At 41.4% G+C, this 24539-nt stretch overlaps 1 protein-coding gene across 4 annotated transcripts in view; it reads right to left on the bottom strand.

Moving 5' to 3' along the window:
* The window catches only part of INPP4B (inositol polyphosphate-4-phosphatase type II B), a 4727932-nt gene that overhangs the window by 3095111 nt on the left and 1608282 nt on the right, over positions 1-24539 (bottom strand). The window lies entirely within an intron of this gene.

Below are 24539 nucleotides of genomic sequence, written 5' to 3'. Positions count from 1 at the left end.
TGACATGGCTTTGTACGTCAGGCATAGATTGCCTCTGAGTAGGTGGTAAGCAACTGAGTAGAGCTGGAGTTTCTTTAGTCAAGCTGCATAGGACATCTGTTTGTAGCCCATGATCCTCTTGGTGAGGTACTTTTGGGGTCTCTCCAGTTGCTGCAAGTGTCGGGTAAGGTACATCCCAAAAGGGGCATTGTATTCAATTTTGGGCCTGATGAGTGACAAGTAGAGGGGCACAATGACCTCTCTTGATCTAGATGCGAACCCTTTCATGATAAGGTGGGCTATATAGAAGGTCTTTCTAACCACTTTGGCAACGTGATTATCAAAGGAGAGATTACTATCTACGTTGGTCCCCAATTCTCTAATTACTTCTTCCGTACTTAATGGATTACCACCTATGTGGTAATTTGTGGGCACCTTCTTTATCCCAAAGGGGATGACTATGCACATTTTAGCATTTAGCTTGAGGCCGTGGCTCTGGCACCAAGCATCCGTCTCTGTGAGACCCTTTTGGAGGATGCTTGTGTCAGCTGGAGATTCGATTACTGCCCGCAGTTTGCAGTCATCTGCGAACTTTGTCAGCCATAATCCCCCCGTGTTAGCCTGAACCTCAGAGAAGTATATACCGAACAAGAGAGGTCCCAGAACTGAGCCCTGTGGGATGCCACTTGTAACTGGTTTGGATTCAGACATGGCACCTGCGATTCTGACCACGTGGGTTCTATCTCTGAGCCAGTTTGCAACCCATCTTGTGATATAGGGGTTGATATTTAAGCTGGTAAGCTTATTTATGATGCCAGTGGGGTATTGTGTCGAAGGCTTTGCGAGGTCCAGGTAGGCTGTGTGGACTACCTTGCCCTCATCTATGGCTTTGGTAACTGTTTCAAAGAAATCAACTAGGTTTAAGAGGCAAGATCTGCTCTTAACAAAGCCGAACTGGGTAGGGTCCAGTGTCTGGAGGCTCCCAATGTTTTTGTTTATGAGTTCCATGATAATACGCTCCATAGCTTTACAGACCAGACTAGTCAGGCTTATGGGGCGATAGTTTCCGGGGTCCATTGTGGCACCACCTTTGTGGAGTGGGACCACTGTAGCTGTACACCATTCTTTGGGTACATATCCTGTAGTAAGGCTAAGTTTGAACAGTGACTTAATGTGAGGGTTCAGTTCTTCTTGGAGCTCATGTAAGACACAGCCTGGGACACCGTCCGGTCCCATAGATGCTGTGTTTTTTTGCTTTGGAGAGGGCAGCTTTCACCTGTGCATCTGTGATGTCAGGGAGTTTACATTCAGTTGGGACAGGCGTTTGCTCCTTTGGGGGGGAAGCGGGGGAGAAGTTTGCGCTGAATCTGTCTGCAAGGATGTTGGCTATGTCTGTAGGTTCGGTATATTTTGTGCCGTTATGCAACAATTCAGAGCATATCTGGGAGTTTCCGCCCATGTTTCTGACATAACTAAAGAAGGCCTTGTGATTATCTTTAGTGTCTAGGGCAATTTTTCTTTCGAAACTGGCCTTTGATGATTTTATGAGGGATCGAAGTTTCTTGCTAATACTGATCAGAGATGCCTTCCCTTTTTGGGATTTTGCTCTGTCATGTAGTAGCTTACTCCTTCTGTTGTATAGCTTATTTATGACCGGGGTCCACAAGACCGGTCTCCTGTTTTTGGAGGAGTGAGTCTTGGTTTTATTTGGGATAGCACAATCCATGCATTCCTGCAGGTGCTCATAGAATGCATTTGTAAAGGATTCTGCGGATTGGGCTGTATTATCCTCTGGCCCAGGGGCTTTGAAGGATTCCACCTCAGTCTAGAGAAGTGCAAAGTTGGCTTTGGAGAAATTTTTTACAGTGATTTCCTTGGCTGGGGGTGGGGACGGGATATGGATGTCCAGGGAAATTTGTTTATGGTCTGATCTTACCAATGACGGGTTTACCTCTGGTGTGGAACATAGAGTCCCCATGTTGGTGATGACCAGGTCCAATATGTTGTTCCCTCTTGTGGGAGTGGTGACCAGTTGTTCCATTGCGTTAGAGTTTATAAATTCAAGGAACCGTTGAGGGTGTTTGGGCTTGAGTAGTTTTCCCAGTCAATGTTTGGGTAGTTGAAGTCACCCAATAACATAGTGTTTGGAGAGACCTTCATATTCTCCAGTGTTCTCAGGAATGCCAAGTGGGGTTCCTGTAATAGGGAGGGTGTTCTGTAGCAGGCTACAAACTGAAAGGCAGTTTTGCTCGCTGTTAGTTGCACATGGATGGTTTCCGATGCTTCGTGCATTGCCACTAACCTGGAGGTGTAGGTATCTTTGATGAATATAGATACTCCCCCTCCTTTTGTGCTTCGGTCCAAGTTTTGGGGCCGAAACGCATGGTATGAGTTATAACCTGGTAGTGCTGGGGTGCTCTCAGGAGCTTTGAACCAGGTTTCTGTTACTGCACAGACATCGATTTTCTCCATACTGAGGAGAGTCTCGAGTGCGTGCATCTTGAGGTTTAGACTTCTGGCATCGAGTAGAATTACCTTTAGTTTTTTTATCTTTGGGTTGTCTATGGAGGTGGGTTTGTCCTTTGAGCCTTGCCTAAAAAAGGCACTATGGGGGTGGCAAGAGCCTTGGCCAGTATACGAAAGCCTAAGGGTGACAGGTGCAAGCTGTCCCTAGTGAAGCAACGTGGCTTGTCGAGCATGTCATCCCAGGCTGACAGACACTGGATCCCCTTTGAATGACACCAATACTTTAGCCAATTGTTGAAACTGATCATTTTGTCTTTATACTGTGGCATCATTCTTGGTGAGGGCAAGATGCTACTCAAGGTCAGTGACATACCAGCCTGGGCTACATGGTCAGAGAGCTCCTCTATGTCTTTTTTCATGTAGTCCAGGGAGGTACGTCTCAGGTCATTCACACCAGCATGGACAATGACGGAGTCATACTTGTACTTGCTTTGGAGTGACCTGAGTGCTTGCGTTATGTGGCGGATCCTGGCACCCGACAGGCAGCTTACAGTGACCTTCTCCTTGTTCAGTCTGGTGAGTGGGACGTCAGTGTGCTGGACAATAGAGTCCCCTATAACAAGTGTATTTGGTGTGTTGTTTGGCCTTATGGGCTGTGACTGTGAGGCACACTGATTTTGTGAGATATGTGATTTGTGGGTATTGTTGAGGGGTGGCTGTTTGGATATCTGCTTAGGAGGTCTTTGCTGTTTAGGCAGATTTTTATTTAAAGCCTCCGAGTATGTTTTTGTGTGTTTATGTGTTGGGTATGCAGATGCAATAGGTCTGTGTGAGACTGGATTTGTGGTGTGGGTGGTTACCTTTTCCTCCTGACTGACTGTGCCAGTCTTGGGTTGAGAGAGCTCTGCCTCCAGTTTGGCTGTGTAACTGCATCTCTCACATGTACTACAGTTTGTTGGAAGGAGGGGAGGGTTGTCTGTGTACATAAGGCCATTGTAACATTGCCTCAAAATTCCCAGATTCACCAGCTGGACTAGAGATTAACCTTGAAACTGACCCTTGGACATACCAGATTAGTATAGGGAACTGTTTTTTTTTACTGATCAGATTAGGGAAGGGAACTGATTTTTCACTTGATCAGGAAGGACCAATCGGGAGTCTGATACTTATGAGAAGTCAAGGAGGGTGTAGTGCTTTAGTTAGTTAGTGTTTCCTTATAAGAGCTGAGCAAGTGCAGGGCTTTAGAAAGAGAATAGAGTGATTACTTTGAGAGTTTGAACAGTTCTAAGGGAAAAAGTGAAGAGCAGACTTTGTGGAGCCTGGAATAGTTTAAACCTGTTTAGGCGGCGCTGCCCAACGCTGCTCAGTGCACAAAACCGCACAAAAAGACAGTTGTAGGGTTTTAAGAGGGAGAGATCAAGGAGTTTATAACTGACCCAAAATGGCTAAAAAAACTACAGCTTCTAGGTAGTAACCACTCCTCCAGGGACAGGCAGGCTGTTCAGTGTTAACCACTTCCACAGGTGAACACAGAGACTTCCCTTTAGCCCAAGCAAGTACTGGCCTTCTAGAAACTTCCAAACAGTTCAGAACAGCAAATCTGTAACTGAACTTTCTTAACTTTCAGAAAGTGGGAAAAAAGCAAGATTTTTTTTTTTTTTTCTTTTTGTTGTAGTTTAAAGGTAGCAGAGATACACAAGCAGCAAAATAATCACAACAGTACAATAAATGACCCCACACTTGAGTGCTAGGCCAAAATCAGGTAAAATGCAGTTTTTAGAGAAAAAAACGATTTTAAATTAAGTGCAACACAGGAAATGCAGTAAACAGGCTCTACATGTGTTCCAAGTACTGTTACTGTTACAGATATAAACTTTAGCAAGCCGGAAAATGCCAAAAAGTAGGCGGCAAAGCAGTAAAACTTAACAAAAAATCAGAAGAAAATACTTAAAATCACAAAAGTGGCTCCTTTTCTTCTCTCAGCGTTTTCTCCTCTTGGTAGGTGCTTCAGCAACAACTAGCAAGCCTGAAAAAGACACCAAAACCACGAGGCAGTCTGGTTTTAAGAGAGAGAGATCAAGGAGTTTAGAATTGACCCAAAATGGCGAATAAAACTACATCTTCTAGGTAGTAACCACTCCTCCAGGGACAGGCAGGCTGTTCAGTGTACCACTCCCACTGGTGAACACAGAGACTTCCCTTTAGCCCAAGCAAGCACTGGCCTTCTAGAAACTTCCAAACAGTTCAGAACAGCAAATCTGTAACTGAACTTTCTTAACTTTCAGAAAGTGGGAAAAAAGCAAGATTTTTTTTTCTTTTTGTTGTAGTTTAAAGGTAGCAGAGATACACAAGCAGCAAAATAATCACAACAGTGCAATAAATGACCCCACACTTGAGTGCTAGGCCAAAATCAGGTAAAATGCAGTTTTTACAGAAAAAAAAACTATTTTAAATTAAGTGCAACACAGGAAATGCAGTAAATAGGCTCTAGATGTGTTCCAAGTACTGTTACTGTTACAGATATAAACTTTAGCAAGCTGGAAAATGCCAAAACCTAGGCAGCAAAGCAGTAAAACTTAACAATAAATCAGAAGAAAATACTTAAAATCACAAAGTGGCTCCTTTTCTTCTCTCAGCGTTTTCTCCTCTTGGTAGGTGCTTCAGCAACAACTAGCAAGCCTGAAAAGACGCCAAAACCACGAGGAAGCCTGGTTTTAAGAGAGAGAGATCAAGGAGTTTAGAATTGACCCAAAATGGCCAATAAAACTACAGCTTCTAGGTAGTAACCACTCCTCCAGGGACAGACAGGCTGTTCAGTGTTAACTACTCCCACTGGTGAACACAGAGACTTCCCTTTAGCCCAAGCAAGCACTGGCCTTCTAGAAACTTCCAAACAGTTCAGAACAGCAAATCTGTAACTGAACTTTCTTAACTTTCAGAAAGTGGGCTCAATTAGTTCTCTTAGTTTCCTGTTTAGTTTAATTAGGGAGCTCTTATCATTATGGGAGTTGCTCTTCTGACTTTACCCATGACTTTTTTCCTTTTGTTACATACCCTGCGTTAAGGTTAGGATTCCACTAGTGTGGTTTGTTTTTAGAGTTTGTTTTGGGCTTACTTCTATTAAGGACAACAGCCTCTATACAGCCATTTACATGGTTGTACAGGGTCTCTGTAAAAAATTCCATATTGGTTGCTGTGAATTCATGGATAGGAGGAACACTGAATTTTGATGAAGTATCACTTAACAGGATGCAGTTTGCTTTGGAATATTACCTAACTGTTAAAGGGTTTGCTGCGGTTACCAAATTCATTTTTATTTCAAAGGAGCACAGTTGTGACTTAGCAATACACATACCTCTGACATGACACAGATGTGGTATTTATCCATCTATAGAATGAAATGCACTAGCATATTTATCTTTTTTCTTAACAAACATACAATGGTTGCAATTAAAAAAAGTGGTACACAGGAAAAGAAAGAAGAGTCATCCAACAGTACTTGTAATCACAAGGTTCTGTAGCTTCTCATGTGCACTAAGGCCATCATACTGATAATCGATGATCAACTTAAATTTGATCTAAATATTCAAAACTGCATTAAAAAGACCCTCCAAAAACTCAGCTTACTTTATAGAAATAAAAAAAGGCAAACTCTCTCTGGCACAAGACTACGTTCTACCCACCCTACTAAACAAGTCTTTTAACTAAGCTCGAACTTGCATATAATAAAATTGCTAGATTTGCTGCCAACCAACCACATCACTCACACCACTGCCTTTCTCTAAAAACCTTAACTGGCTGGAACTTCACCACCAACTCCTTTTGCCTCATCTTCACCTCAACTACTCCACATTAAGCCAACCCCATTCCTGTCCTGCTCTCTCTTGCCTCATTACACCCTACATTCCTAACCATACACTCCGCAGTTCTGACCAACATCTCCATCAGAGCTACAAACCAAACAAAACCATTGGAAAAACTATTCTATAACCACACTGTAGCAAATGCTTGAAATAAACTGCCACAACAAATAAGATTAATTACTAACACAAACTGTTTCAAAAAAAACTAAAGGACTATCTACTAAAAAATTGGATTTGCTCTTGTACTGACCCAACTTAACTATCCTCCATCCTCCTTCATCTTTCAAACACCCCTCCTCTCAATCTCTTCCAACCCTCCTTCTCTCATCGTCTTCTTTCCCCATAGGTAAGACTATACAATAATCTCCTCAGCTTTGATGTTTACTTCAATTTATTCATAAACCTTCTATACAATATATAATGAGGATACCTTACTTCTGTATAATGTATAATGAGGATACCGTACATCTGTAGAATGTATAATGAGGATATTGTACAACTGTAGAATGACACCTTAAATTTAGTAAGAAATTATACTTTAACCAATGTATAACATGCAACTATATTGTCCTGTTATAAAGCATCTTATTTTTTTTATGTAAATATTGGATGTTTTATATTCAGTATGTGATTACTGTTTTACTGTCTTGTGACTATTTTTATAATTAACTGTCTATTATCTACCTTTCTGGAGCTTTTCTCCTCGGGTGTCTGCTGAAAATGGGCATCTGCCCTGCTTAACTAACCCAGTCAACAAATGTCAAATAAATAAATAAACAAGTGGAACAGAATCATGTGGACAGATCTCAGAAAAGGCAGCATAACTGACTGTGTATGCTACACTACCAAAACACTTCAGCAGATATTAAGGGACCACTGTGACGCCCAAATCCTTGGTGATGTCTATGAGATTATTCAACAGGCAGTCTATGACACCTGGCTTTTGCTGGTCATGAGGTAATGCACCAGTGCACCAAACTTGCAGCTGTCTCCAGTGCCTACATACTCACAAACACCATACAGCTGCTAGAAAACAGGTGTATGAGCAGAGAATGTCAATCCATTATTCATAAAAGACTGTATGTCAGGAAGCTGCTGTCCATTCTGCAGTTAACAAAAACAACCTCTGAAACTGCTTCAAAAGTTACTGCTGGCCACTGGATTAGTGTGCACAGTGGAAACAAAGGCCCTCTGTCATGAGCATAGGCTTACTTCTCTGGGTTAACACCATGGCATACACAAGCCAACAGTGAATGGCTGCACTCATATACTACTAGCCCTCGAATTTGGCTCTTCCTCTGACAGCATGACAGCAAAAGAAGGGCTCATGTCTCTGCCCTCTAATCAGCAATTAATGGGGGGGTAAGCATATTCCCTAACTGCTTGGCTGCACATCTGGCAGGTTGTACTACCAAGACCAGATCATCTTTCTGCTCAATGTGTTGCAACTTGTTCTACAACTTTTACATGGATCAGTTGCCTTGAGCAATGCGTCTCACTCACCTTTAACAACAGGAAGCGGACATTCATGGACTCATAGGTTAAGGACTCATAGCCTGCGGGGAAATAGGTTCTTTACTTTTTGGAAGTACAATGGTACAACGTCATGGGCAGTCTCTTTACCTCTGCGTCCATGCTCCCCTCCTAAATTATGCACAAAAGAAACCTTTTGTAAAGTTCATATCAGAATTTTAGGAACATATGCAATGCACCAGAAAAAAAATGCTGTAAAACTTTTTGTGGAGAACTGCTATTAGCAAATGCATGCACAAGATCTTCAGGGGTTTGAAAATTTTAATTATGTAACAGGTTCCATGAAGAAACTGCTGCAATAAAAAGACATATCATACTGTTTTATCCAACAGGCTTGAATGATGAAAAAGTTTGGAAGAGCACTTTATAACAATATAGTTGCTAGACCTTGATTTGGGGACCAGATCTCCACACGTTAGCAGATTCTGGGTCTTTAGATTCTGTGTTTTAACATTAAGTATTTAATTACAAAAATTACTTAAATGAATCACTGACAATTAGTTTTGAAAGGATCTCTCTCTCTCTCTCTCTCTATATATATATATATATATATATATGTATATAGTTTATAGTTATATATAGATATATATACTGCATTAATGGTTGTACTATTTTTTACAATACCCTGATATTCACAAAGTGATTTGGTGTACAACGTGAATTTCAGGTACGGACAGCAGAATACCTTGTTTACAGTATTAGCCAAATTAATAGAAATCTTTGTTTCTATTGTTTTTGTTTTTATTGTTGTTTTGCCATATAACTCAATACGAATATATGAAATGACAATATAATTCATGTTATATGAGAAAATGTTCTAATACAATGTTTTGATATTTTGTGAATGACCCTTTGGCCATTATCCAGGATTTAATGCGTTGAGGCATAGAACAAACAAGTTTATGGCAATGTTCAGTCAAAGAAGCATTGCCCGTACAAGCTGAAATGAGTTCTTCAATCAGCTGCTGCTTGTTTGTTATGGTCTTTTTCTTCATCTTTGACGTCAGAATAGCCCACAAGTTCTCTATTGGATTCATATCTGGGCTGATACCCAGCCATGCTAACACTTCAAAACCATGGACCTCAAGGAAACTTGTTACTTGTCGACCTTTGTGACATGGGGCACCATCATGCATGAAGATTAAGTCCCCTGTCCTGGTAAACCCCTTCTTCTTTGCCCAGTCACACAGCTGAGGGAGCAGACTTTGCTGTAGTATGGTTCTGAACTGTTCCTGATTCATGTTTCCCTCAACAGTGTAGAGCTGACCTGTTATGAAGACGCTCATAAATGCTCCACACCATTACTTGAGTGGGGTGCATGACATGATGAACAGTACAGTCGCCCCTCATCTGCTCTCCAGATTGTCATCTGACATATTGTACTTGCTGATCTGGACACTGTATTATGCTCTCCTCGCTGAAAACAACCCATTCCCAATCTTTTTGTGACCGGTTTTGAAACACTTTTACCAGAGCAGTCTTTTTGCCTTCATTTGGTTGGACAATTTCTGTTTCTTCAGAGATCTGCAAGCTCGAAGCCCAGCATCCAGAAGTCTCCATTGAACAGTTCTGAAAGTTGCTGTAACACCCTGTTGTTCCAGCATCACCTGCAGCTGTCTACTGGATGCCTTGCAATTCTTATAGCATTCTCTGATTAGATACTAATCATCCTGAGGAGTTGTGGGCCTTTTGCGACCACGTCTGCCAGAATGTCTAGAAGACAACTCTTCATTCAGTTTCTTCCGAATTCAGCTGACAGACAGCTGACTAACTCTGACCTTCTTAACTATTTCTGATCCAGGAAGACCTTCTTTGAACAGAATCTCAACTTTTGATGCTTTTGTGGCATTAAGTCATCCAATTTATCCATTTTAAAGACTATGGTGCTGAGTCATTATGCCATCATTTCTCTTTAAGTAGGTACGTAATATGTAGTAATTTTGTGCTAAACAGCCTTAGCAAACTGAAATGATTTTGTGAATTTCTGAAAAAGTCAGAGTGAAAATCACTAAAGAAACTAAGAAATGTCCATTATTTGTAGATATTTCCATTAATTTGGCTAACACTGTATTGTAAGTGACCCTGCATATTAAGATTGTTCCAAACCATGAAATGTTATTTACAAAAGTCTATGGAAAAAAAAGAACATGAGAACAAAGAAGAAGTTAGAAGCAGCAAAGAAAATGAAAGTAGGTTAACTAGTACTGTTTCAGCAGACTTAAAAAAATAAGCACAAGACACAACAAAAACAAAGACAGTCTTAACCTCAACTCTGATGTTCTTCGTGTTTCACTGTTGCAGTCATTACATTTGGGTTATCTGCTTGCAGTAGCCCTCAGTCGGCCTGATTAACAAAGTCTTGGGTCCTGCATCAGATGCTGTCCATTCTTCCATGACGTCAGGTTGTCAGGGATATAAAACATGCAGCTGACGCCATTACATCAGTCTTTCTTGCCATGCGGTGCCCGAAGCAGAAGCAGTTCGCAAGTGCCGGTCGGCCAACTCCTGAAATTTTCGTTTTCGAGTTTCAGAACCGAAGTCTTCAACTAAAGCTAAGTACCCTGTTGGGGAAACTTCTTCTTGCTCCTTACTGATGTCAGTAAAAGTTAATAATTGCATTACTTGTGGAAAGCAAATACCTCACAAATATTTTCATTCATACTGTATTCCTTGCCTGGGCCCTGACCACGACATACCTTGCTGTCGGCTTTGTGCTTTATTTAATCAGTGCGCTATCTGTCATCGGTATATCTTCGCCTCTAAATATTTCATTTCTCGGTTTAATTATCCAGAAATGTCGTCGGTTAGCCATCCAACTACTGGGATTCAGAAAAACGCAAAGATAAAGACAGAGACAGGCTGCCTAGGTCCAAAGCTGCCGACGATGCTTCTCCTAAACCAGTCACCAGTTCACCGGTACTCAGTGAGGCACTTTCGCAGCCCCTGATACCCACCACTTCTGATTCGCAGGCCTCTACTGAGACCCATTCGGAGTCGGGTATGCCGCAAGATGCTTCAACTGTGGAACCTGCGGATGTCTCTATCTTGGATGGGTCCGGAGCCGCTGTGCAGGCACCGGCTTCTGAGGGTGCATTCAGGCCTATGGACTTGCATATTAAACCGACACCTCCTTCTTCATTTAGGCCTAAATCTTGAACCATGCCTAATAAACCGATGACCAGGCCGCATGCTCAGGCCTCTATGCCTAAAAAACAAATGATAAGAATGGCTGAAGATCTTATAACTTTAATCAGGGGAAGCCAACATCTCCCTTCTAAGAGGCCTAGGACTGAAGATGATTATGAATCTTCTGATCAGGATTCTGTTTTTTCTGACTCTTCTGATGATATGGATTTACCCTTATCTACTTATGAGGATTCTGATGAAGAGGACTCTATTCCCTCTGCTTCCCCTTCAGAGGATTTTTCTTTTGGTGAAACCTTACATACTCTAAGGGAGCATTTCCACTGGGAAAGCCAGGATTTTTCTGATTCAAAAAAGAGGATTAGGGATTTCTTACTCCTGCCTCAGCATAGGCCTTTAGCTATACCTCCTGTACTAGACATTGTTGATGATGCCTTTTCAGAATCTAGTTTGGCCCCTGATTCTTTGCCTCCTGCTCCCAGAAATGATAAGAATGGCTGAAGATCTTATAACGTTAATCAGGAGAAGCCATCCTCTCCCTTCTAAGAGGCCTAGGACTGAAGTTGATTACGAATCTTCTGATCAGGATTTTGTTTCTTCTGACTCTTCTGATGATATGGATTTACCCTTATCTACTTATGAGGATTCTGATGCAGAGGACTCTATTCCCTCTGCTTCCCCTTCAGAGGATTTTTCTTTTGGTGAAACCTTACATACTCTAAGGGAGCATTTCCACTGGGAAAGCCAGGATTTTTCTGATTCAAAAAAGAGGCTTAGGGATTTCTTACTCCTGTCTCAGCATAGGCCTTTGGCTATACCTCCTGTACTAGACTTTGTTGATGATGCCTTTTCGGAATCTAGTTTGGCCCCTGATTCTTTGCCTCCTGCTCGCAGAAAACCTGACAGATATTACAGGGTTCCTGATTCACACAAGTTTCTTTTTAAAAATCCTATTGCAGATCCAGAGACTACTTCACAGGGACCCAAGGGCATTAAGGCTTCTGCTGCTAAAAATCTTACCCCTTCTGATAGAGACTCCAGGGCGCTGGATAGATGGGGTAGGAGGGTTTACACTTCTGCAACCTTGGCAATTAGGGCTTTAAACTGCCAGTTTCATATGTTAAAGTATCAACATCATGTTACTGGGTTTCTTAAACAGAAAATGATGTTGATTCTTGACTGTGCTGAAAATAAAGAATTACATGATTTAATGCATTCTGCTGAACAGGTTAGTAAACATACCTTGCAATGTGGATTTGATTCATTAGAGGCCTCTTGCAGGGCTGCTGTTACTGGGTCTGAGCTTAGAAGGCATGCTTGGCTTAAGGAGCAATCTTTGCCTGATCATGTTAAAGCTAAACTGTTGGATGCTCCCTTAAATCAGGACCACCTGTTTAGCAACAAAGCTGAGGAAGTTCTTAAAAAAGATGGAAGGTAAAGCTAAATCTATGCAAACTGTTAAAAGATTTCTTGCAAGTTCAGCCTCCTAGATTTAGTAGGCATTGGCCCTCTAAGAATTGGTCCTTTCCAGCCCCTTCCAGGCCTTCTCAAGTCAAACCCAGACACAGCAGAAACCCCAGATTTCAGTCCCAGGGGACACACAAGACTAAGCAGTGGGGGATTTCTGCACCCAAATCTGGGAGTAGTAAGACTCCCCCCATGGAAAACTGTCTCAATGACTTGCTTTTAAAACTTCCAAGCACTTCCCAACTGATTGCTCCTTTAGGCGGAAAGATTGGTCTGCAGGCCAAAAACTGGGAACTCATTACCCAGGACAAATGGGTTTTAAATATATTGTCCCAAAGATACAGATTTCACTTCCACACGATACCAACACCAAACAGGTGGCCAGATCTACCCCCAAATCAGTGGGCAGAGGCCCCAAATCAAGTTCCCTCTCTCTTAAGCATGGGGGCTATTCAGTTGGTACCAGAAGAGGAAAAGGGACAAGGTTTCTATTCAAGACTTTTCCTGGTACCCAGAAAAGGCAACACATGGCATCCTATACTGGACCTTTTTACTCTAAACACATTTCTGGTGATTCCAAAATTCAAAATGCTGACTCTTCACCAGCTGCTTCCTATGCTAGGCAAAGATGCATGGTTGGCAACACTAGACTTAAAATAAGCATACCTGCACATCCCCATCAGGGAGTCTTGCAGAAGATACCTATGCTTCAAAGCAGGCTACATGCACTATCAGTTCTCTGCTCTACCCCTGGCTTATCTACTGCGCCCAGGATATTCATAATGTGCCTAGCTCCAGTCATTGCATTTTGCAGGCAAAGAAATATTCAAATATACCCATACCTGAACGATTGTCTAATTCAGGCAGAAAGCCACGACATACTTTTGAATCATCTGGCCTTTGTTCAAAGGGCGCTGACTTGCTTGGGGTACACCATAAACAAAAAGAAATCACACCTGGTACTCTGTCAACAAATTATATTCCTGGGAGCAAGCTTGAATACAACTTCCCAGATGGCTTTTCTCACACCAGAGAAACTGATTAATTTGACAACCTACTTCAAACAAGTGGCCACAAAAACCCAGTTATCTGCAAGGCAAATACTGCAAGCTTTGGGGTTCATGGCCTCCTGCATTCTTCTAATTCCATATGCAAGGCTGCATATGAGGAACCTACAATGGAATCTCAAAAGCCTATGGTGTCAACATTCACAGGATCTAGAAGCAATGGTTCCTATCATACCTTGTCTACGCCTAGAGTTCCTTTGGTGGGCAGAGGCTTGCCACCAAAACAGGGGACTACCATTCACACTACCCCATTGCCACCCAAACCTTAACAACAGATGCATCAGACTATGCATGGGGGGGCTCACCTGGCAGGGAAGTGCATTCAGGGCAAATGGAACCCAAGTCAAATGCACCTGCACATAAATCAAAAGGAAATGTTAGCTGTACAGAATGCTCTGACAGCCTTCAAGGACCACATTCTTCCAGGACAACTAATGGTAAAGACGGACAACACCACTGTCATGTGGTACATAAACAAGCAGGGGGTACACATTCTTACCCCCTCTGCACACTAGCCATGGCATTGTGGAACACAGTCTTGAGCTACCAAGTGAATCTACAAGCTCAGTTCCTGCCAGGAAAACTAAATACACTAGCAAACGGACTAAGCAGAAACCTCATGGACCCACATGAGTGGAAAGTGGAACCAAGGATTTTCAACATGTTGACAAGCAAATGGGGGAGCCCAGATACCGACCTGTTTGCCTCCCCCCAGAACTATCAATTGGACAAATTTTGCACAAGGATTCCCTACAAGCTATCTTGGAAAGTGGTTGCTTTATCCTTCAGCTGGAAAAACCTATCCTCACCAAGGTACTACTACAGATCAAACAGGACAAGCCAAGGATGATTTTAATTGCACCAGACTGGCCACGCCAACACTGGTACCCCCTCTTGTGCAGTGTGTCATGCTTGGCCCTATGGCACCTGCCTCAGACTCCTTCCCTGTTGTCTCAGCAAGAGAACCAGATTCTGCACCCTCAGCTGCAGTTTGTCATGCTTGGCCCTATGGCACCTGCCTCAGACTCCTTCCCTGTTGTCGCAGCAAGAGAACCAGATTCTGCACCCTCAGCTGCAAGCCCTGAACCTAGCAGCCTGGCTAATTACCTAATCTCTCCTTTACCATCCCTCAGTAAATCAGTGATGGATATCATTTTAGAGGCAAGGAGGCCTAGTACTAGAAAATCTTATGCTGCAAAATGGAAAAGATTTTGTGCTTGGAATCAGTCTCAAGGGATGAGCGCAGCAGTGCCCAATTTACCTCAGATTCTACAATACTTGACTGAGATGCTTCATAAGGGCTTGTCCTTTTCTGCCATCAAAATTCATGCCTCAGCCATTTCAGCTCATTACAGCACAGAGCCTTCCCTCTTCTTTCACCCACTGCTCAAGCAGTTCCTCAGAGGGGCCAAAATTTTAAGGTGACCCAGGAGAGGTCCAACTCCAGCCTGGGACCTTAACCTTGTCTTGGAGAAACCCACTTTTCCTCCTTTCGAGCCAGCTGCTACTGCATATTTAAAATTCCTTTACTGGAAAACAGCTTTCCTTTTAGCAATCACTTCTGCAAGAAGGGTATATGAATTACAGGCCCTTATGGCAGTGGAGCCTTTCATTATCTTTCATGCAGACAGGGTGTCCCTCAGAACCAATCCCACCTTCATGCCCAAGGTGGTATCCAGTGTGGGTCTTAATCAGTCCATTCATTTGCCTACCTTATTTCCTAACCCACAAAACAAAGGGGAACGGATACTGCACTCCTTAGATGTTCACAGACAACTTAGATTTTACTTGGACAGGACTAAACCTCAAAGGAAATCTGAACAACTGCTGGTGGCATTTGCTGCAGGGACAGAGGGGAAAGTTATTTCAAAGCAAACCATTTCAAAATGGATAGGCCACTGCATTCATTTCTGCTATAAGCACCATGGAAAACCTATCCCACAGGGCATCAGACCCCATTCAACCAGGGCTGTATCTACCTCCACAGCCTTTCTCAGGGGCATTCCTACCAGGGACATCCTAGAAGCTGCTACCTGGATTTCTGTACATACTTTCACCAAGCATTATCATTTGCCAATTTTCTGTAAATCCAGAGCTGGCTTTGCCACTGCAGTCTTGCAGGGTCTTACAGCTGGTCCTAATTCTATTTAAATTCCTCCTCCCAACCTTAGCTTTGGGAATCTACCCAAATGTAATGACTGCAACAGTGAAACATGAAGAACATAGTACAGCTGTGTACACTTACCATAAATGTAGATGCTCGAGTGTATTCACTGTTGCAGTCCTGGTTACCCTCCCTCCAGCCCCCTTTCTTCTTTTGGCTATACCTCTACTCTCCCTTACTATGCTCAAAAAGCTTTTTGGTGTATTTGCTTTTTTGTCGGAGGTATATCCTTGTATTTATAGATTTAATTGCTTCCCATTAGGGGGGCACCTGACATCTGGGGCAAGAAAAACTGATGTAATGGTGCCGGCTGCATGTTTTATACCCCTGATGACCTGACGTCATGGAAAAAGGGACAGCATCCGATGCAGGACCCAGGACTTTGTTAATCAGGCTGACTGAGAGCTACTGCAAGCAGATAACCCAAATGTAATGACTGCAACAGTGAATACACTCAAACATCTACATTTATGGTAAGTGTACACAACTGTACTTTCCCCACACCTGACACAGTTAAGAGAAGACATGAGAAAAGATAATTTCTAATCCTGTTGTTATTACCAGGCTATGTGTACAGTGGCTGTATAAGTGAAGATCGTTTGTAATCAAGCTATACTTACCATGCTATGTGTACAAAGGCAATAAAGGGCGACCAAGCCTGCAGTGCCTTAACCGGCAGACCATCAAATGAAACTGTAGTAACTTCTCCTTTAGCTAACTTTGTAGATTCAATTGCAGCAGGATGCACACATTTTTTTGGTGTGATGTCAGCCCCTGAAGTACATAAAATTGTAATATACCAGCCTCCTTTGTCTGTTCTGGCTGATGACACTTAACAGGCCTTCTTATATTGATCATTAATGCAGCTGCAATCTTAAATGATATTGCATTCTTTCTTACAGAATATGGTTAAAATACAGAGGGGACACTTTCCAATTTTCCCTTGTCTTTCTTAACAGAAAAGAAGAGACCGGGCACAGAACTGACAAACTATCACTGCACATTTTAATGTTTGCTGCCAGACTTCCTTAGTTCCATCTTTTCATTTCAAGGTTTAGGTTACACTGTTTTGTCTATAGTACCCCACCCCCCAGAAGGAGTGCCAGCTGAGGGGCAGAGACTCTTTCTCTGGCCACATAACTAAAAAAATTATGGCATAAAAAGACTGTTACCACTCAAGGAAAACTATAGCATTTTCAAGGTAATCTAAAATAAAAACTGGTCAGAAAGGGATGGAGCTGTCAAACTACCTGAGGCTTCAATATTTTTGGTACTCAGAATGGCAGAAAAGGAAGAAATAAATAAATCCACAGATGTCCTCTACACCCATATCACTGATATGAAGGGAGAGGAAGCTGCAATGCCTGAAAATAAGAAATGCTGATCTCAGACACAACACAGGATGCAGAAGGCATGACAGAAGCACAGTGTTTTCCTACACTGTGTATTAAACATCTGGAAGAAAAGGCCAGTACTGCTATGGAAACAAACATCCTCTGGAAAATACAATGAAAAACTGAATGTGAGTATTTTTTCACTGTGAAAAAAATATACTTAAATTTTTCATAAGGTGCTAACTAAAACAGACTAAACATGGTGGCAAGCTCTGTCTTAAATGAGTACCTTTGTAAATAATATAATATTGTAACATAAGTTTGGATGTTCCCAGTAAATTTTAAGTGTAAATACAGTAAACTGTCAGTTAACTGGCACCCATGGGGATTGGTAGATGCTGTATAACTGTAGTTTCTGGTTGCTTGACAGCTACTGTTGAAAATAGGCCTGACTAATACTGTACCCTTTACTGTTTGGTTTGACTTGTTCTCTGTTTGGGGAAAGAGGGAATTTATTCTTATCATAGCCGGCATTAGCAACCGAAATCACGGCTGCAGAGACTCCCCGATTATCTGTCTGCCTATAAGGGCCCCAACATGAAGCAGCCACGGGTTTCTTCATCTCTTCCGTTCCTTGCTTGGTGCCTCGTTCATTCAGCTGTATAGCGTTGTCGCGCAATTCCGTTTTTTCTTTTTTTTTTTTCAAAGAACTTGCTTCCTTGACTGCTGCAGCCAATCAGGTCCCTTGCTTCACTTGTAAGCTGCACTCAATCAGGTCTGCTTCAGTGAAGCAAGGGACTTGACTGGCTGCTGCAGTCAAGGAAGCAAGTTCCTGTTTTCTGACTGGCTTTGTTGTAAGCTGTGGTCTGTTGGGTCAGTTCTATGGATTTTCGGCATTAGCACACCTCTGAACTGCCCAGATTTTTAAGAATGTCCAGATTTTTGCTTCATATTTTTGGTTTGTTCTTCATAAAATTTATGTTTTTCTTATAAATCAATGAGTATTGAAGTCACTAAATAATGGCAGACATTTAAGTTTCAGACTTTATATGGTTGACACCTTTTCAAATGCATAAAGTGGGACATTTTTTGAAGAAAGGAGAGATCGTCTATGACAAAACATACTCACAGCCAATACAAAAGACAGAAGTTCATTTTTTTGCCAAAATAGAAACTTATTCTTGCAGCATTTGAGTTTCTTATGCTATTTTGTATAACAATTAGGTGTTTCAGATATAAAATAACTGTTTTATACAACTATTAAAGAAAGCTTGTAAAATACATTTTCTCCTAAAATCTCAGGACATTTGCCATTTTAAATTTTTTTCAAAGTACACAACTGCCCAAAGAGGGACTTTCCCTCACAAATAGGGACAGGTGGTAACCCTATTTTAAATCCTTCAGAAAATGCATACTAAAGCAAAGCCTGAAAGATAGTTTGTAGGTTTATATGCTCAATACTTAAAAAGTGTCCCTATTTTTAAGCCTTTGTACCTCCATTATTTTTGGCTTTGCCCAGATTTGTCATGCTAAGAGATTGAGAGGTATGGCGTGAGGACAGACGGAGGATGTAAGTTTTCCTGGAACGACCGTGGGACCAACAAAGCAGTTGTATTTTAACTGCCCTTGTAAGGGTAATTTCTAAAAGATCTGAAAAAATGTCCTTTTGAGGGCAATTTAAAAGGGCTGAACTGGTTTGATCTGTGTGTAGGAGAAGCAAGCAGAGGATTAGTAGCAGCCTGCTATCAACTGCAGAAAAAGGTAAGTTGCTGGGTTTATAATTTTTTGCTGGGGGGGGGGGGACGAGGAAACCTACAGAGAGAATTGTATAACTTTTTTCTGCAGAGTTCTTAAGCTAAGATGATTTGTGGTTGTAACAGTTTTATTTTACCTTTGTCCAGAATTCTTCTGCTAAGAGATTGAGGAAGGAAGGCTTGTCTGTAATTAATGTCCAGATTTAATCCAGTTTTTTAGCTAGTCTTGCATAAGAACATTCATTAATGCATTTTTGTTTTATGTACAATTGAGCTGAAATATTGGTAGTGAGGGATAGTTGCTGTGAGAATGCTGCAAAATTTACAGATGTTTTAATGCATACCAATGCAAACCCTGTTCTGCTAGCATGTTTTGTGTATACCGGCAATGTTTACAACTATGCCTGATGCTACACCTTTGCTCTATGATAATTTATTTGCTCTGTCCGCAATTACTAGGCAGAGAGTTTGGAAGGGGAGTTAGCGGCTGTGAGAATGTTGCAGAATGTACTGCTGTTGTTTTAGTGTATACTAATGCAAACCCTGTTATACTAGTATTGTGCATACCAGCAATGTTTACAACTATCCCTGATGGTGCGCCTTTGTTCTATGATTATTGCTTTGTCTGGAGTTATTGTGCTGAGAGGTTGGTAGGGGGGTTATGGGGTGTAAGAATGTTGCGTAATATACAGATGTTTGCTTGGTATTTGTCTCTTTTCATTAAAACATATGGGGTTAAGCAATGCATTTTACTGCAAATTCTATTATTCTAGCATGTTTGTTTGCTCATAAGCACATTGTTTTTTAATGTTATGCCTTTATGTTTTTATTTTGCTTTCACTTCATCCAGACGCATTGTGCTGAAACACTGGGGGTAGGGTCTATGAGAATGCTGCAGAAAGTACTGATGTTTATTGCATGCCAATGCAAACCCTGTTCTACTATCGAAGCTGATCGTAGCAAATTTTCAAACTATCCCTGATGTTACGCCTTTGTTCTGCAGTTTTTTTGTTTGTTTGTTTTTTTTTTAATTGTTAAGCTGAGAGGTTAGGAAAGGGGTAAGGGCTGTGAGAATGCTGCACAATGTTTAGATGTTTGACCTGTACTTTTGGTCTGTTACTCATCAAACATGTGGATTCACACAATGCATGCTAGTGGAAAAATCTGTTATTCTATTCTATCATCTGTATTAGTTCATAAGCACAGTGTTTTAAATCCCTAATGTTACATCCTTGACTTTCTGTTTTTGTTTGTTTTTACCTCCTCTAGAATTGTGCTGAAACTTTTGCGGGGACTATGAGAGTTCTGGAGTACTGCAGAATGTACTGATTATTTTAATTAATGCTAATGCAATCCCTATTATTCTAATATCTTTCTAAGTTCATCAAAGCAATGTTTGTAACTATCCTTGATGTTACACCTTTGTTCTGCAGTTATTTTCGACTTTGGAATTATGCTGAGAGGTTAGGAGGTTGTTAGGGGCTGTGAGAATTTTGCACACTGTCCAGATATTTGTTAGTTTTTGGTCTGTTCATCAAACATGTTGGGTCAGACAACGCATGCTACTTCAAAATCTTATTCTAGCATCATTATTAGTTCATAAGTCCAGTATTTTAAATTCTTAATGTTCATTCTTACTGTAGTGTTGTCTTCATCGTGTGTGGGTGTCTATGTCCTGTGTAGCTGTCTGTCTTGTGTCTGTCCTGTGTGAGGCAATCTGTGTGTGTGTCTTTGTGTACCTCTGTGGGACTGGCTACTTTGATGCACTACAGAGGCTTGCCATAATGTAGTAACATTACTACGAAAGGCCAGTCAATGTGTGTACATCTGTGAGTGGCGAACTTGCTGTGGTACAGGGGCTTATCATAACTTATTGGTACTAAATTTTATTTATTTAACATCTGTTGACCAGGAAAGTCCAACTAGGACAGAGCCTATTTTCAGCAGAGGCCTAGGAAGAAACACTGCAGAAGCATGTCTTTGGAATGTGGGAGGGAACCCATACAAATGCAGGGAGGACATGCAGACTCCGCACAGAAGGCACCCCAGCTGAGAAATGAACCGGAGAACCTCTTGTTGAAGAGCAACAATGTTAACCGCTGCACCACTGCACAATTTCAGTCAGTGTGTGTGTGTACCATTGTGAGTGGCTAACTTGCTCAGGTACAGGGGCTTGTCATAATGTAACACTGGTACTAAATGCCGGTCAGTGTGTACCTTGACATTTTAAGTCTTTTTAATGGTCTGAATGTAGTAACACTAAACAGTGACTGTTAAATGGTGCTGCATGAGTTTGATAGAAAAGGGGGCGTGACAGCAATGTGGTCAAACTTTTTATATTCTCTTAGGTACGGTCCCCAACTTGAAACTTGCTGAGGGCCCCCAAAATGCTAGCACTGGCCCTGATTGCTATCCTCCTTTTTAAAACTCTAAAACTCTAAAAACGTAAGGTATGTTTCTGCGGGGGGGAGGCAGAATGTGCAACACATGAAAATTGTGCTGTATTTCTTCAGAGTGGTCGTTGCTTGAGTTCTGGTTAAATGAGAGTTTACTGCAATAAATTCATTTTTTTATGTGCCTTTTACCTCTCTGCCTGCCAACCATCAGGCTACTCCTTCAACGAGCCTCAGTATACCTCTCAAGCGTCTGTGATTTTCACAAAATGTCCTTGGATCTTGTTCTTGTACAATTTTGATTTTTCTAGACTTAAACTTACAGTCCATAAATAATACCAGACATTAGAGTTTCTTACTGCTCAAAAATGCATTTTGATGAAAAACCTGTTATTATATTAGCTTTCTAAGTCAACTGGAGAAACATTTAAAAACTGTCACTTATTTTGGGCTTTTGATCTCTCCATTATTTATTTATTTTTTTGATTTTGTTCAGAATTCTTCAGCAAAAAAGTTGAGGTATGAACGTCAGCCTGTTCTTTCTCCTGTTGTTGGGCAAAGAGTCCACCAGCACTGGGAAGAGATGACCAGAGAAAAACACTGTCTAAGCAGGTATGAAGGCTGTCTGCCCCTGCCATCCACAGACCATCTTTACATTAACAGCAATGCCTTTCGGCTTTTCCTGGTTAGTGGTCACCACAGCGGATCACCAGTCCATTTATGACTGGCAGTGGATTTTTATGGTGTTGAGTTGCCAGCCCAGTGCCCAGCCTTCAAAGAAGGTACACCCACTCATGCACGCACCTACCTGCATGTCTTTAAAGTTCACTCGACCACAGGAAGGACATGCAGACTCCACACAGAAGGCACTCCAGCTGAGAATCAAACCGGAGAGCCTCTTGCTGTGAGGAGACAATGCTAATCGCTGCACCACCGCAGCCTCCGTAGTTATCCCATATTTCAGTGCACTAGTCAAAAACAAGAAGCTCACATGCATCCTTCATTCTGTGTTTCAACACACTATGTATCATTGCACCTGATTAACCTGTTATTACTCCACAGTGGATGTTAGGGCTTTGTTATTTTCTGAGTCGTGGCTGACCACTGTATCCACAGGGATGGATCAGTAAGGAAAATGGCACCCAACGTACTATAGCATTCCTAAACGTACAGTCAGGCCATGTGTTTCAGTAAGTAATTTTGTGAATGGCACACACTGTCAGATTAACGGGATCTAAAGGGCCTTCACTGTACTCCAATAAATAAACTGCAGTCAAAGAGGACCATGTCACCTTGTCAGTCCAAGTGAGTGCATAAATGGGCATTCTTATCATACCTTGAAGCTGCTAAGAACAAAAACAAAAGTATGAATCCACGCAGCACAGGGAGTGCATTACAAAAGTGTAGAAAGAAACATGTCTGCTTGTGTTGCAACTGTGGCACCATGGGAATTTATTTTGATTTCTAAAGAAAAGTAATGACCAATTTCAAACTTATAAAAATGAAGGAGAACAAAGTTCTTACTGAAAAATTAAGAAATCATAAGAAATAATGGATGTATTTCTGTAGCATAGCATGGTAGGGAAACAATAACATCAAATGGAATCAGAACCTAAAGAATTTACTGAAGTAATGACAGGAAAATAAAAATAAGTACCAGCTACAACAAGATAACAGGCACTAAACTACAAAAGGGGTGAGGAGAAGAACATTGTCACCTGATATAATTCTTACAATAGTAAAGGAGCACACAATGTTTAACAATAGTTGTATGAAAAACCTATGAAGCAAAGAAACTAGAATGTTTCAGTTATTTACAGGGAAAAAAGGTATAGAGAAACAAAACTTAATATTGAGAAAAATATGGACATACACTGCTTCAGCAGAGTCACTAGTTTTAGAATTATGTTCAGGTGGGGGGGATTTTTTCAAATAGTTTTAGAATTATGTTCAGGTGGAGGATTTTTTTCAATACATCACTTAAAAAACAAGCACATATCAAAGATAAATACCACTTAGTGCAATTTCAGCTTGTCAGCTGTGTTAGTGATGACTCTGGAAATTCTCTGTCAAGCAAAGCAGACTGAAACTGTCCCTGTAGAACAGTAATGGAACTGGCCCTTAACTACGTTCATTTGATGTGGTTTGCAGTTTAGAAAGTTGTCTGTAGCTGTCAGAGTATCTATAAGGATAAGCATTCCTAAGTCTAGGAGGTACCACAGGGCCACACATGGGGCAAGCACTGAAGGGTACAAGGGATGTGCCAAATCCAGCATCATATCTGGACTGTGGCCTGCTCCACATGTACTACAGTGCTACTTTATTTTTATGTCCTGAAATCCCATCATGCTTTGCATTACAACAAAATATGGAGACTTACTGAAAATGTGACAATGGAGGAATAGCTGCTGCCACCAGAATGATGTTCTGCAGACATTAAATAAATGATAGGATCAAATGTCAAAGCAGCAACAAGAGATTCACAAGAGTTTAAATTCAGGTTCTGGCACTTATCAGCACTATTGGCAGAATATACAACAAAGCTGCAAGTGGTTTGCAACTAGTTTGTGTTGATGGGTATCAGCTTTCTTGCATGAACAACAAGTCATCGTGATACTTGTTAAGGAACAGGTGGCTGAAGTGCAAAACAGAATGTAAAACCTAGGTGGTCAGCCAAGCACTGACACCGGTAGACGATAAGACTCATACAAAGAATCAGAGGTTGTTCAGGCTGCTGGAAGGAAAAGAAGGTTTAGACTTGGAGTTTGTGTAAAGTGAGACAGCACAGTGGACAAGTTAAACAAATCTGTCAGATGGTTACCACTCATTATGTCAGAGAGGACGTATGGGAAACACAAGAGTTATTTTGTTGCAGTGTCTGACAGCATACAAAAAAGAACAGGAGTTCTGACAGTTATGGCTGCCAGGTAAAATATTTACTGTAGTGGGTGAGACAGTATAAGTGTATCATGAAGCAAATAAGGGCCTTCTGCTTTTGCAGTAGCAGGTTATTTGGTACATTTGTACCAACCAGCTTCCTACAGCCAGATAGCCATAAACATGTCCTCTCAGATCTTCAGGTAAAAAAATGGACTATTACAGAAAGAGGATACGGCTGGCTACAGCTTAACACATACAAAACAGCTGAAGTGCCTTTTCAGTTCAGAAATGGCGATAATGAAAAAAAGAAGGCATGAACTGCACTTCTTGACTGCTGCCCCCTTCACCCTTCCCCTGCTATGCTTCTTTATAAGAAAGATATGTGGACCTAGTACTGTTGCTGGTTTTCTGATAGTGAGTGGACTATGCATGATGTTTGATGATAGCAGTGACGTGATAATACTATGAAGATAAACATTCTGGAATGGTCTTTGG

Source organism: Protopterus annectens, chromosome 2.part1 (genome assembly GCF_019279795.1).
Source record: "Protopterus annectens isolate FY-2018-M chromosome 2.part1, PAN1.0, whole genome shotgun sequence".
NCBI lineage: Eukaryota > Metazoa > Chordata > Ceratodontiformes > Protopteridae > Protopterus > Protopterus annectens.
Note: the sequence above shows the minus strand (reverse complement) of the source record. Positions and strands in the feature narration are given on the sequence as shown.